This window comes from Equus przewalskii, chromosome 18, assembly GCF_037783145.1.
Source record: "Equus przewalskii isolate Varuska chromosome 18, EquPr2, whole genome shotgun sequence".
Lineage (NCBI taxonomy): Eukaryota > Metazoa > Chordata > Mammalia > Perissodactyla > Equidae > Equus > Equus przewalskii.
Window position 1 is genome coordinate 36,114,662 of NC_091848.1, and position 15,670 is coordinate 36,130,331.

At 34.3% G+C, this 15,670-nt stretch overlaps 1 protein-coding gene across 14 annotated transcripts in view; it reads left to right on the forward strand.

Annotated features, from left to right (window-relative positions):
- ZNF148 (zinc finger protein 148) overlaps positions 1-15,670 on the forward strand; it is a 112,813-nt gene that overhangs the window by 24,718 nt on the left and 72,425 nt on the right. For 9 of the 14 annotated variants that reach the window (XM_070583638.1, XM_070583639.1, XM_070583648.1 and 6 more), the window contains exon 2: positions 9,147-9,227. The exons of 3 other annotated variants lie outside the window; for them this stretch is intronic. The gene's annotated coding sequence lies outside the window, so the exon portion shown is untranslated. The remainder of the gene's footprint in view (positions 1-9,146; positions 9,228-15,670) is intronic. 2 more of the 14 variants (XM_070583641.1, XM_070583644.1) reach the window with 1 other exon arrangement.

Below are 15,670 nucleotides of genomic sequence, written 5' to 3' on the forward strand. Positions count from 1 at the left end.
AGCGTGGCTTGATGAGCAGTACCATGTCTGCACCCAGGATTCGAACCGATGAAACACTGGCCCGCCTGCAGCAGAGCCCTCGAACTTAAGCACTCGGCCATGGGGCTGGCCCCCTGTCTTGGTATAGTTTTTGTAGTGGTGGTTGTAGTTATTACAGAATGCATATGTGACTCAAACAATGTATTGATATCAACATTTTACTACTTTGACTGAAGTGTGGAAACTTCTGTTTTACCTTCTCAAGTTTTAAATATAATTGTCTTGAGTATCAGACAGTGTTACAATTTTTGTTTCAATCATCAAGTATGATCTATAAGACTAATGATGGAAAAGATAGTATGTTGTGTATACCTATATTTCTGTTCTTCCTGTTGTTTGGGAAATGTTCTACAGCCAGTCTTTATGTGTTGGGCTGCTAGTGACACATTCTTTTAGTTTTTCTTCTTTTGAGAATGCTTTTACAAAGTTTCCCTTTGTCCCTTGCTGAGGTCTGAATGTATTCCCCTAAAATTCATGTGTTGAAATCCTAATGCCCAATATGATGGCATTAGGAGTTGAGGTCTTTGGGAGGTTATTAGGTCAGATGAGTGGGAAGCTCTCACAAATGGGATTAGTGCTGTTATAAAAGAGGCCAGAGAGAGCTCACTTGCCCCTTTTCTGCCATGTGAGGATACAAAGAGAAGTTGCAGCCTGGAAGAGGGCCTTTACCTGACCATGCTGGCACCCTGATCTTGGACTTCCAGCCTTCTAGAACTGTGAGAAGTAAATTTCTGTTGTTTATAAGCCACTCATTCTGTGGTATTTTGTTATAGCAGCCTGAACCGACTAAGGAATTCCAGAAGAATAATTACATTGGGTATAGAATTCTTGGTTGGCGGTTCTCTTTTTTTCTAGTATTAAAAAAATACTCTGCCGCTTTTTTTGGTCTCTGATTTCAGGTGAGAAATCTGGTGTTGTTTGAATCGTTGTTCCATTATAGGTGATATATTATTTCTGTCTGGCTGCCTTCAAAGTTTTTTCGTTGTCTTTAGTTTTTGAACATTTAATTATGATGTGTCTTGGTGTAGAATTTCTTTGGATTTACTTTGTTTTGAGTTGGTTCAGTTTTTTGGATCTGTAAGTTTGCATTTACCACATTTGAGAAGTTTTCAGCCATCATTTCTTGAAACACTATTTCAGGCCCCCTCTCTATCTCCTTTCTTTCTGGGGCTCCAGTGATATGAATGTTGGCTCTTTTGTTATTGCTCCACACTTCCCAAGAGTCTGTTAGTTTTTTTCAGTCTGTTTTCTCTGTTGTTCAGATTGGGTGAGTTCTGTTTTTCTGTCGTCAGTTCAATGATTCACTTCCCTGTCATCTCCATGTTTGTATTGAGCCTATCCAGCAAGTTTTAAAATTTTCTGTTGTACTTTTTTAGCTCTTTGCTTTTTTTTAAAAACTTCTGTTTCTTTGCTGAGATTTTCTACTTTTTCACTTGTTTCAAGAGAATGTAAAATTGATTGCTGAAACATTTTTGTTATAGTTGCTTTATCAAATGATTCCATTATCAAATGATTCTAACGTTAGATTCATCTCTCTGTTGGCCTTAGTTGATTATCTTTTCTCAATCATGTTGTTATTTTCTTGGGTAATTTTCATTTTACCTATTATGTTGGGAGCCTCTGGGCCCTATTTACATTTTTTGTTTTAGCAGTCACCCTGTTTAGGTTTAGCATACAAATCTTGGCCCACTTTTGTGGGCTGTGGTTCCAGTGGCGGTTTAATTTTCAGAGCCTTTGTGGTCAGCTTGATTTATCTCATGCTGCTGAGACTCCCACTGGTCCTTGCTGGTGCTGCCTGAAGCAGCAGAAGGGATTTTCCCATGCCAAGCTTATGGGTGTCTCTTACTGGGAGAGGATTGTGGTGGGATCCTCCTACTGGTATCCCCCCTACCCCATTCTTCTCTGTCTTCACAGCCCTGAGTGAGGGAGGAGAGTCTTGGCTCAGACTGAGCTGCTTGCTCTGTCTAGGTCCCTTAGTTTTGCCCACTTACCTCTGGGTAGAAAACAGGAGTCTCAGGTCAGGCAGGGAAGGGAGAGTTGCTTCCCTTAGTCTTTGTTGGCCGGCCTTCCAGTTGATCTGCCTTGCCTGATATTGCAGAGAGATTCCCATTTAATTTGGGGGAGGAATGTGACTCTCTGGTCTGCTTTCTTTTGCTAAATTGATGGTTGGGAAATGCCAGTCTGGGTTGCCTTCTTCTGTTGGGTGTAGGGACGAAAAACACCCTGTTGCTCTTTTGTTTTTCCAGTACTGGAGTCCCAAACTAGTTTGCTGCCTTCTTAGTACTTTCCAGAATTTTCCTTTGGTTGTCTCCTATGTTATTTCTATGGTTTATAGTTGTGCTTAGTAAGGAGGGGTAGGGAAAAACGGACCTATGTCATCTTATCTAGACTGGAAGTTCAAGTCCCTTAGTTTTTGTGAACCTGCATCATCTCCATCTTGTGGGTTATTTCAGCTTTGAAAATAGTGGTATATGGATATATGCTTGTACACTTTTAAGCACTATATAAATGTCTGCTTCAGTTATAAACCACAGTGTTGGACACCTAGGAAGTTTTTGGGAGGTCAGTCATAACCAGTTGAAAAGGATATCAAGTATAAATGCGTTCTATTTACTAGGCATTTATCACATAAACAGAATTTTGATGTGTAGTTAATTAAAATGAGGTTATGAATTCTGGGTATTGTCTTTAAAGATTTCTTTGTTTAATAGATTATTTATATTTAAGATGTTTAATAATTCCAGTAATATATAATTGTATTTTAATATTAATAAACATTTTTCAAAACAATATTGAAAATCTTTGTATTATGCAGCCAATTTAATCTGTTTCTAATTCATAGGTTGAAAAGGAAAGATAAGATAAAATGTCCTGCTTTTACATTCTCTAGTTTTCTAATAGAATACATTGGCCTCAAATAAGAAAATGTCCATTCTACATTAGTAGAAACTGGTGTTTCTAAATACTGAGTTAACTTGGTAAATCGACTTCTACTTTTTAAAAAAATAATCTCACTACAAACATTTTTCATGAATTGTTCAAACTTAATACAGCTAGTTCAGTTATGGAGAAATCGCTGGACTCCTTTGCACCCACTTCTTGAGGTGTTTTCAGATTGACTCTGATGGCAAATCTCAGTTTCCCAATCAGATTAAAAATGATTTCTTTTATGTGTGGCGACACCTCTACATTGTGTCTAGTGCCTAGTGTAATTCTGGGCATGTATTCTAGAAGAGGAGATAGGAATGATTGACTCTAGTGTTGAATAAGGTAAAAACTCTCAAAAGATAAACTGGCTTTTTATGGATCATTTACAAGTTTTTAAATGAGAGTATTTATATTTCATATTAAAATAATTCCAATTCCCTCTTATTTTTTAATAATCTTTTAACACTATGTTTTTGTTCACAAAGAATTGATACTGTAAAAAGTCAAATTTAAATAAACTTTAATTTTTAAATGGGTATTCCTATAATCTTTCCTAGGGTTCCCTTTGTTAACATGGTAGAATAATTTTTCTTATAAAAATCAGTTGAATTTAATTTTCTCTGTTTATTTACATGTTAACTATTATTGTAGATAGCATTTTAATGTCATACTTACTTCAAAGATTTTTTTTTTTTTGACTCCCAGGACATTGCTGAGAGTAACAGTAAATATATTTTAACTTGGGAATGACCTTTTCCTGTGGTTCTAAGTTAGAATAGACATTTGTTAGGAGACAGAGGATCTGGTTCAAGTCTTTGCCTTGACACTTAGGTGTTATGTAGCCTTGGGTAGTTAACCTCTTGAACCTCAGTTTCATCATCTATGGAACAGAGGCAAACAATAGTACCTGCCCAGGTAAATTGTAGGAGGTCAAATGAAATGTGGCATGTGAAAGCAATTTGTAAACTGAAGTACTTTATCAGAGTATGCTTGTGACATCTTTGAGGAGATCATTTGAAAATTTGCCTGAGTGATGTTGATAATCATAGTGCAAAATATTTTATGATTATCTACAAAATTAATGTGTATTCAGTAAAAATTCATGTAAAAGTAAAGCAGCTTTTCCTTTAGTTTAGTGGCTCACTGACATTAGAAACTAATTTCTATTAGTAAATTTGCGGAAGGATTACATAGTTGCTTGATAGTTTGTTATCCCCACTGTGATAAGGTTATTTTTTGGAAGGTGTCTCCCCGTGGCAGGTGATTTAAAGGTTAATTCTATCTCGTTAGAGGTTTATAGTCTTAAGAAATTTATAAAAATACTTACTATTGTGTTTTCTAATGTGGGTAGGCGGTCGGTTTCTTGTTTGACAAATGTTTACTGGTTAAGTGATTTGAAAAGGTCAAGGGCAGGTGAAATTTTCACTTGGTGGCTTTATTTTACTTTTGTCAACTATCTTTTAAGAATTTCATTACTCCTTTGTAGGATTTTCTTTCTCAACTAAGTGGATTAACTACATTAATTGCGAAGTTTATAAGATTTTGGCTTGATTTTTGGTGAAATTAGAAATGCCTAAAAATATTCTAGAAAGACCTGTATAGTGCAGTTTCTGGGGTGGTTGGTTGAATTTGTTGGGGTGTCATTCCTCCCTGGGATAGATCTGGTCATGAAAAGTAGACCGTTAGACCATCATTTAGATAGAGAAAATTCTAGTAACTTTAATTTTCAAAGCAGTTAAACATCATTCAGAAAGCATCATTAAATCACAAAAGGAAGAACTAGTGTAAAAGTTGGATTTGACTAATTACTGAAAGCCTGATCTAGTTAAAAGATGCTAAAGGACTTGAAGCATTTTTTATTTCAGATTTTTATGCCCTCATGTTTGCTATGTTTTATTCTTCCATTGCTTTGGGCTTTTCTTGACTACGTTTAAGGGCTTAGGTAGCCTTTTTATTAGGCAGTGCCTATGGGAGCATAAACAGTCAAACATTTGTAAGCATACACATTTCAGTGAAACTTTAAAAATGGGGCTTTAAAAAAGGTAATCTTAGTTAAATGAGAATTGTGTTCTTTATCAATGCATGGCTTTTCTAGAACGGTTGTACTTGGAAGTAACCTTAAGGTACATGGTATAATGAAATAACTATAAAATGGTTATGTTTTGATTAGATTCCTTTTTATATTAAATTTTATTTATTGCCTTAGAAATTCATATTCTTGACAATTTTTGTGGGGGTTTCTTCTGGATTATTGAGACAATTATTCATAAAACTTCATCTTTTGCAATCTTTTCTAGGCAAAGATGACATTTGAAACATAATTTGGTAGACTGAAAGTACACCCTGCAAATAACATAAAGATATCCTTTGAAAATACTTTATGAGGGAGACGTTATCTAGGTTCTTAGAACCAACATGAAGAGTATGAAATATTTGAAAAAAAAAAACTAAAGAACCTCTTCCTATTTATTGTAAAGTGCATGCAGTTTTTATAGTTTTTCTAAGAGTACTCTTGAAATTTATTGGCATTCTTTTAAAACAAAGACTGGAAATTATGTTAGGTAGGGTTAAACTAGTGTTTACATTGCTAAGAATTATTGTTTTCTGTTTGGTAACAATGTTTCATAAAGTTTATAGTAGACTCATCAGTAGGTTGGATCTCTTTATTGTTGAGACCTTTGAGCCGCTTTAGGAAAATTTCCAAGCTGAGGGGTAATGTTGCTAAAACCCCGGTAGGCTGGTTTCGATACCCGGTTCTGCTCTTTCATTCGGATAATGTGATGTTTCTAGGTGCCTTAGTTTTGTTATCTGTGATTCTATAATTGAGACAGAGTCTTGTGTGGTGGTTCTGCTTCTAGAGCTTGATTTTTTGGGTTGTAGTTCAGCTTTAATTATTTAAAAAATATTAAGTATCAACTATGTTCAAGCGCTGTTTTAGGCACTTGAGATGTATCTGTGAACAAAAGAAAAATTCCTGCCCTTGGAGATTATAGTTCGGGGCAGAAAAACTGTAAACATCATAAATAAGTAGGTTATGTAATATGTTAAGAGGTGGTAAGTACAATGGAAAATGCATAACAGATGAAAGGGGGATTGGGTGAATCTATGTGGGGGCAGGTTATAGTTTTAAATACCATGGCAGGAAAGAGCCTCTTTAACAAGTTGATAAGTGAGCAAAGACTTTAAGTGGGTAAAGGATTTAGTTATGAGGATCTCTGAGAGAAGAGTGTTCAGGCCCAGGAACCACCAGTCCAGTAGGCCCTGAGGCGGTAGCATGCTGGAAGATAAGGAGGTCAGGTCAGTGTGTCAGAATGTCAGAGTGAAATGAACAAGGGGGAGAGTATAGAGGATTAGATCCGAAAGATGGGGGGAGGGTGGGGGTACAGAGATAGCATGATAGGTTGTAGAGGGCCTTGTAGATCATTATAAGGACTTTAGTTCTGCCACTTAGTAGTTTTATAGCCTTTGGTAAGTTGCTTAACCCTTCAGTTTTCTCTTCTGTAAAATGTGAATAATAATAGCACCAATCTCTCAGGTTTGTTGTTTGTATTAAGTGAATTAATACCTGCAAAGTCCTAGGAACACTACTAAGCAAACTCCAGAACATATATTCATTGCATTCTTGAATCTAGAATCGGTATTAAAAGATCACTTCTTCCTTTTCTTTTGGAAAGGTAGCAAAGGGAGAAGAATTAATTGATCCCTGCTTTTGATTTTTCTATGATAAATTGCTTAAACTTAGAGCAGCTATCACATTACATTATCATCACAAACATTGTTGTATGTGTACTTAACCATCCTTGTGAAATTATGAGCTCCTCTGGACAGAGACGCTATGCATGTCTAGGAATCTTAGGTAGTGTGTTGTATGTACATATCAGGTGATCAAAGATGTTGACTTAATGAATCAGACCACCTGCTGGTAAATATATTGGAATACTGCCAATCTATCAAAACCAAATAATGGAAGGACAGTAGCTAATAGCCTCTACAAAATATTTCATTTATTTCCTTTCTTAATATATATTTTTAGTCTTAACTGACTGTTTATGTCTACATAAGTGATTATAATGAGGGACTAATTAGCCAGCAAAAGTCTTAAATCAGAGGAATTGCTAAGCAGAAATATTCAGTAACTCCTGAAGTAGGAGAGTCAGGCAGGGAAAGAAGAACGTCTTAACTGACCATTGGGTGGTTGGGTTGTCAGGTAACTTTATACTTTTCTTTTTGTGCTTATGGGATCTTAGTTTCTAGCTCGGTGGGTTCTTGGTGGAGAGGAGAGGGAGAGGAGAAAGAAGGAGAGAGACTTGGAAGGAGGAATGAAATTGGTAGATGAGGTTAAATTAATTAGGGTTCCAAAAACAGAGGTTATGTGGCAGGTGAGTTAGGGGAAGTTGTGGGTTGCCATGGTGTAGAGGAAAGGTGGTGCTGGGAAAGATATTCCAGAATTTCTGTTTATAGATTGAGACTTTGAGGTTCTATGATTTCATGTGTGTGGGGGGTGTGTATGTGGGAGAGAGGCATGTTTCCTTTCCCTTCTTGCTTCACTATTTATTTTTGTTTCCTTCTCTTTGAACGTATCTAGTTATATTCTTTGATGTATGACAGCCTTAATTTAGGGCTTTCAATAAAAGGTGATGCAAGAAGGTGGGTAGGCTTTTTGTGGAAATGTGTTCAACAGGATATTAACATTTCAAAAACATTTGTCCAGTCTGTAGATGTTACCATATTATGTGATGATATATTGTAATAATGTCTTGATTGTGGACTATGTATTTCCAGTCAACTTTTAAGAAGAGTCATAATGTAATACTAAAATGTCTAATTTGAAGACATTTTTATTTCCTGTACTGTATATAGACTTTGCCATGCTTTTTCTGTTCACCTTTACTCTGTTCCTGCAAATCTGTTACAAATTCTAAAAGTTGAATACAGTAAAGAACATAGAATAGTGAATAGTAGTGTAGTGCAGATACAGTTTCACTTTACCCGTTTTTAATAATGTCTACCATAATAGTGGAGTTTTACAGCTTTTATCTTTTTTTATACTATCGCAATAGAAGTAGATATTTAAAAATGCTTTTACATAATTGAAAGGAATGGCATATTTGCTCTTTAGAATGTTTGGGAACAAAACTCTGAGGCAGTTAAGAGCTTAGTAGAAGGAAGTTATTTTAAAAGAGATTTTTTGTTTGTAACTAGTTTAGTAACAAAGCTACTGACTGGCTAAGGACTAGAAAATGCTGAATTATCAGAAAGGTACTGTTTGTAACTCCTTGATAAAATTATGTAAACACAAATTTGAATTAATATATTTGGTTATTTTCTAAAGATTAATTGTTCTGCTTTTACATTTATAGCTTTTATTGATTTGTAAGTTATTTATTGAGCCCTAAAAATGTGTCAGGGCTGTTATATAAAATGCTTTGTTATTTCTGAATAAAAAATTATATTTGGCCTATTCTTTGTTTCTAATAAAATTTCAGCTTTGAGTCTTCATTACTTCTATTTCATATACCAGGAAAAAGTATCCTAGTTACACGAAGAAAATGTTGTATGTCCAATATCAATGCAATATCAACATGGGCTGTTAATGTCCCCTACTAGTCTCTGCTGAAAGGTTGATTACAGCATGACATTTACAAAATATCTGTGGACCGTTTTAGTCTTATTAAATAAATACCTTTACCTTGAAAATTTTAAATACTTAATATTTTTGTATTTTCAGTAACTGTCTTCTTATATATTTAGACTTTTGAGCTGAGGGAAATGTTCTGTGGGATTTCATCAGGAAATATTCATCAAGTATTATTTGAGTAATAGAGAGTATCAACATATGATTTTAATGAAATACAGTTCGTACCCTGTTTCCTATTTTAAGTTGTTTAAGATAATTCTAGGTTATTGCCCTGATTTTAAACGTCTTAATTCTCAACTAGAAGTTAAATTTGGAAAAGTCCGGTTCGTGTCTGGATCATTTCTTATCTTTGTCATACTGATGGGTCGTTATGGTTGAACTGAGTGTTAGTTGCTACTAATTTTATTTAATCCAACAGTGTCTACCATGGAAATAATTTTGTTAGATTTAGCATATTTAGATAGAGCTATTTTACTTGACTTTAAGAATACGTCTAATCTTGATTTTTGGGGGGATAACTTGTATTTTTGTACTTTTGTAGGGTAGAGAGAGGAATCAACAGCTTGGAAATTCAGCCAAGTGATCTGGCAGGATGGGCATTTGCCTGGCATATTTTATAGAGGTAATTTAACACTGTTTTATTCAATCTTTAATTTTTACCTGTAATAGATCCCCATGTGCTTGAACATGAGCACACCTATCACAAGTGTTGGGTGGTACTCTGCATTTACTGGACAATCCCTTTTCCTTTTAATTCTCACTTGTATATACCATGAGTATTAAATATACGTAACATGATATCGCTCTGTAGATATGAACATCTGTACATTGAAAAGAATTAATGTTTTTAGTTTTATAGGATGAAGACCATTTTCTTGTCACTTAAGTAGGTTACTTGCATGTCTCTTTTTTGGGCCACAGTTCCCTTATTTTAAGAAGACAGGTGATCCTTTCTTGTTGGCCTATGTTGGTACATATATGAGACCTGTGCTTTTATCTTTCAAACAAAGTGAAAGAAAATTAAATATTTAACAGTTTTCAGAGTATTTACGTATCTGTCAGTGGCACATATTCTCATATCAATTAATGATCATAAAAATTCTAAAATTTCTTGTAAACTTCACTTGTTTTGAGAATTCTTTTAAAGTGAGAATGTGAAACTGTTAGCAGTTTTAGTGACCATTTTCCAAGATTTCCCTCTTTTTCCACATTTTCTGGCAATTGTCATGTTTAACATTTCTCAGTCCTTACCCAGGTTTGTTATAAGAGGAGTACACACGAGTAGTAGAGAATGTTATAAGGTTAGAAAAAAGACTCCCCATTCCCATTCACTGTTAACATTTGTGTGTGTGTATCTGTGTGTATCCTTCCAGACATTTTCTATACATATGCAAACATTTGTGTGTATACCTGTATTTACATAATCTTTACACAAATGGGATCACACCATACATATTGTTTAGCAACGTCTTTTTGTTGTTAACTTCTGTGTCTTTGCATATTGTTCCTTCTTATTTCATTCTGTGTAGTATTCCAATATTTGGATTACGTAATTATTTTAACTAACTACCTATTTACAGATATTTAGGTTGTTAGGGTTTTTCTGCTGTAATAAATGACAATGTAATGAATATTCTTGGATACATCTTTGCACATATTTTAAAATATATCTGCAGTATAAATTCAGAAGGGAAAAATTGTTCTGCCAAAAAGTGTATATATTTAGTAATTTGGTGGATAAATTGCATAACTAAAAAGATTGCCCCAATATCAGTAGTGTAGGAAAATGGGGATTTCTTTATCTCTTTGACAACAGTAGCTAGTGTCACACTTTTTAATATTTGTCAGTTTTTTGTTGTTTAGCGTTACTTTTCAAAATTTCCTTATGAGTGAGTTTGAGCATTTTTTCTATGAGTACTGGCCATGTATATATTTTCAGTGATCTCTTTGATCATGTGCTTATCATTTGTTAGGCAAATTATTTTCACTCAACTTTTGCTTATGTTTTGATTCTGTTTTTGCCTTATGGAAGTTTTAACTTTTTTTTTTAAAGATTTTATTTTTGCCTTTTTCTCCCCGAAGCCCCCCAGTACATAGTTGTGTATTTTTAGTTGTGGGTCCTTCTAGTTGTGGCATGTGGGATGCCACCTCAGCATGGCTTGATGAGCAGTGCCATGTCTATGCCCCTGATTTGAACTGGCGAAACCCTGGGCCACCGAAGTGGAGCGCGCAAACTTAACCACTGGACCATGGGGCCAGCAGTAGAAGTTTTCACTTTTTATGGTTGAGTTTAGCGATCTTTTTCTTCATGGGTAAGAGTGGGGGTGGGATTTCTTTGTGAGGTTTGAAAGGTCTTCGCCATTGATTGTAGGACTCACTTTTTCCTCCACATTATAAAATCTCTGAATGACGTGAATCGCTGGCTTGTCATAGTTTGACATTGTTATTTTCTTTCTTAGTGATACATAAAATAATTTCGTATCTTAAGATTGGTAGTTTTAGATTCAGTGAACTGTGCTACCTTAAAAAATGTTATGCAGGTTTTCTGTTACTTTTTATGGTTTAAATTGTTTAAAATCTTGATTTATATTGAATATATTTGGTATAAGCAGTAAATGTAGAGATCCAGCTTTACTTTTTTCCAGATGGCCAACCAGTTGTCCTCATTCCAATTATTGAATGATTCTTTTTTTTTTTTTTTTTTTACGTATTTGAAATGTCACATTTATCATATACTAAATTTCCATGTTTTGGGGGGGCCTGTTTCTGAAATCAGTTCTGTTTAATTCATCTACTTGACTATTTTTGGACTGATAGTATTACAAGATGGTAGTCTGCTGGTTAAGATTTGGCATTCTCACCACTGTGACCCGGGTTTGTTTCCTGGTCAGGGAATCCCAGCACCCGTCTGTTGGTTGTCATATTGTGGCAGCTGCATGTTGCTGTGATGCTGAAAGCTGTGCCACTGGGATTTCAAACGTCAGCGGGGTCACCATGGTGGACAGGTTTCAGCGGAGCTTTCAGACTAGACGGACTAGAAAGAAGAACCTGGCCACACACTTGTGAAAAAATTGGCCATGAAAACTCTATGAATAGCAGTGGAGTGTTGTCTGATAGAGCACCAGAAAGTGAGAGGATGGCACAAAAAGGCCATGTAGGGTTCGATCTCCTGTACACAGGGTTGCTGGGAGTCAGAATTGACTCGATGGCACTAACAAAACAAACAGTATTAAGAGAATTCAGTAAAGGAACTGCTTATAAAATTAATATACATAAATAATTTTTTTATACAAATAATAGACATTTGGACTAATAAAGGAAGAAAAGGTATGCGTTCAGAATAACAACTAAAAAAGAAAATATCTGGTAGCAATCTACTTGAGGAAAATTTTGAAACTGCTGATGGATAAGAAAGAAAATTAGGATCAATTCAAATTTTTGATAGGAAGATATGCTGTAAAGCTGTCATTCCATTATGGAAATACAGTTGATTTTTGTTTACTGATCTGATATCTGCGACCTTGCTAAAGTCGTTTATTCTCCTAGGTTTTTGTGGATTCATTGGGAAATTTCTAATATGGGATCGTATCGGTAGAGAATAAAGACAGTTTTATTTCTTTTCTAATCTGGATGCCTTTAGTTTCTTTCTTTATTTATTTATGCGTGCTTTATTTTACTAGCTAGAACCTTCAGTACAATGTTGAATGAAAGTGGTGAAAATGGACATCCTGATTTTCAGGAGGAAAGTGTTCAGTGTTTAACCATGAAGTGTCATGTCAGTTGTGGGTTTTTGTTGATACTTTTTATTAGATTGAGGACGTTCTCTTCTAATCTTGGTTTGTTGAGAGTTTTTATCATGAATGGGTGTTGAATTTTGTCAGGTATGTCTTTTGTGTTTATTGAGATAACCATGTGGCTTTGTCCTTTATTGTTTTCATATAATGTATTATTATATTAACTGATTTTCAGATGTTAAACCACCTTTGCATTCATAGGATAAATCCTACTTGGTCATGGTGTATAGGCCTTTTTATATGTTGGTACATTCAGTTTGCTAATATTTTGTAAGGATTTTTGCATCTGTTTATGAGAAACATTGGTGTGTAGTTTTCATGTGATGTCTTTGTCTGACTTTGGTATCAAAGTAACTCTAGTTTCATAGATTGAGTTGCAAAGTATATTCTCTTCCTGTTTTGTGAAGGAGTCTGTGAACGATTGGTATTTCTTCCTTAAATATTTGATGGAATTCATCCATGAAGCCATTTGGGCCTGGTCTTTGTGGGGAGATTTTTAAATACTAATTCAGTTTGTTTATTTGTTATATTTAGATTTTTATATTTCCTGTTTAGTCAGTTTTGATAATATTATTGTCTTTTTAGGAATTTGTCCATTTCATGAAAGTTGTCTGATTTGTTGGCATTAATTTGTTTATAATATTCCTTCCCTTATAATTCTCTTAATTTTTGTGGGGTCAGTGGTTATGTCCCATCTTTCATTTCTAATTTTGATAATTTGTGTTTTTTTCTCTTTGTTCTTGGTCAGTCTATCTAAAAGTTTGTTAATTTTGTTGATCTTTTTAAAAGAACTAGGTTTTTCTCTATTTTTCTGTTTTGTATTTCAATTCTGCTCTAATCCTTATTCCCTTTTTTTTCAGCTTGCTTCAGGGTTTAGTTTGCTCTTTTTCTGGCTTATTAAGGTGGAGGCTCATGTTACTGATTTGAGACTCTTCTTTTTTTCAAATACATATTTAAAGTTATAACTTTCCTTCTAGGTGCTGCTTTAGCTGCATCCCATAAATTTTATGTTTGTTTTTGTTTTCATTCAGTTAAAAATATTCTCTTTTAATTTGTTTTTTGACCCATACATTATTTAGAAGTGTGAAGTTTAATTTCCAAGCACTTGAGGATTTTTCAGTTTCTAATTTATTTGAGATCTAATTTAATTTTGTTGTGGTTGGAGAATATACTTTGTATGACTTCACTCCTTTTAAATTTATGAGATTTGTTTTATGGCCTAGTATTTGGTCTGTCCTGGAGAATGTTCTGTGCGTGCTTGAAAACAATGTGTATTCTGTTGTTTGCTGGAATTTTCTGTGTGTGCCAGTTAGGTCTAGCTGGTTGATAGAGTGTGGTTCAGGTTTTCTATATCTTTTATAATTTTCTGTCTAGTTACTCTATCAGTTATTTAGAGTTGAGTATTAAAATCTCCAACAATAATTGTTAAATTTTCTATTTTCTTTTCAATATTGTTAGTTATTGCTTTGTTATTTTAGGGCTCTGTTTTTAGGTACATAAACATTTATAATTGTTATAATATCTCCCTGGTTTATTGACTCTTTATCGTTATGAAATATCTTTCTGTGTCTCCAGTAATATTTGTCTTAAAGTCTATTTGGTCTGATATTCATATATCCACTCCAGCTTTCTTATGGTTACTGTTTCCATAGTGTATCCTTTTTCACCTTTTTACTTTCAATCTTGAGTGTAAAGTGCATCTCTTGTTGACAGTGTATGGTTGAATCTTGTTTTTTTGTCCAGTCTGACAGTCTCTGCCTTTCCGTTGGGCTGTTTAGACCATTCACATTTAATTATGAGTATGGTTGAATTTATGTTTGCCATTTTGCCATCTGTTTTATATTGCTCTCTGCCTCCTTTACTACCTCCTTTTGTGTTAAATATTTTTTAGTGTGCCCTATTAATTACTCCTTTTTTTTTTTGCTAAATATAATTTAACATATTTTCTTTGTAGGTGCTGTAGGATTTACAATTATGCATTTTAACAACCTGCTTAATATCAACACTACTCAATATCAGTAAAACATAGAAACTTTGCTCCAATATAGCTCCATTTTCTCCCTCCCCTGTTGTGCTGTATTGTTAGAAATATTACATCTATATATGCTGTAAAGCTAGCAATATAGTGTTAAAATCGTTGCTTTGTACATCTTTATGTCTTTTAAAGATATTAAGAGAAGAAATGAGAAAAATATATTTATAGAGTTTTTTAGTTTTACTCCCACATTTATCATTTCTGGTGCTCTTCCCTTTTTGCTGTGTATTTGAGCCTGGTGTCATTTCCTTTCAGCTTCATGGACTTCCTTTAGTACTTTTTGTAAGGCAGGTCTGCTAGCAAAAATTTCTTTCAGTCTTTGTTTATCTGAGACTATCTTTATTATGCCTTCGTTTTTGAAGGATAATTTTGCTGCCTTCTGAGTTGACAGCTTTTTTCTTTCAGCACTTTGGATATGTGATTCCACCATGTTCTGGCCTCTGTTGTTTCTGATTGAAAGTTGGCTGTTAATCTTGGTGGTGGTTCCCTACACATACTGAGTAATTTTTCTTTTCATGCTCGCAAGATTTTTCTTTTTGTGTTTGCTTTCAGCAGTTTGACTGTGATGTGCCTAGGTGTGGGTCTCTATGTATTTATCCTACTTGAGATTCACTGAACTACTAAGATCTGTAGATTTGATTTCTTTTAAAAAAATGACATTTGGGAAGTTTTTGGCTGGTATTTTATTAAAAAAATAGTTTTTCCTGCTCTCTCTCTCTCTCTCTCTCTCTCTTCTCCTGGGACTCCAGAAATGTTGGTAAGTTGGTCTCTGAGGGTCTGTTCAATTTTCTTCAACCTTTTTTCTCTCTATTCTTGAGATCGGATAATTTCTACTGATGTGTCTTCAAGGTCATTGATTTTTCTTCTGCCATCTTGAATCTGCTGTTGAGCTCTTCTATTAAATTTTTTGTTTAGTTACTATATTCTTCAACTTCAGAATTTCCATGTGGTTCTTCTGCATAATTTCTGTACCTTTATTGAGAATCTCTTATTTGCTGATTGATTATTTTCATAATTAAAAAAATTTAAAAGATGGGTTATTCTTTTCTTTTAATGTATTAATAATAGATGTTTTAAAATCTTTGTTGCTTAAACCAGTGTCTGAGGATACTCAGAAACTGATTGTAGTGACTGCTATTTTTCATTAATATGGGTTACGTTTTCTTTTTTTTTGTACACCTCATAATTTATTGTTGACAATTAGGCATTTTAGATGATATATTGGAGTAACTCTGG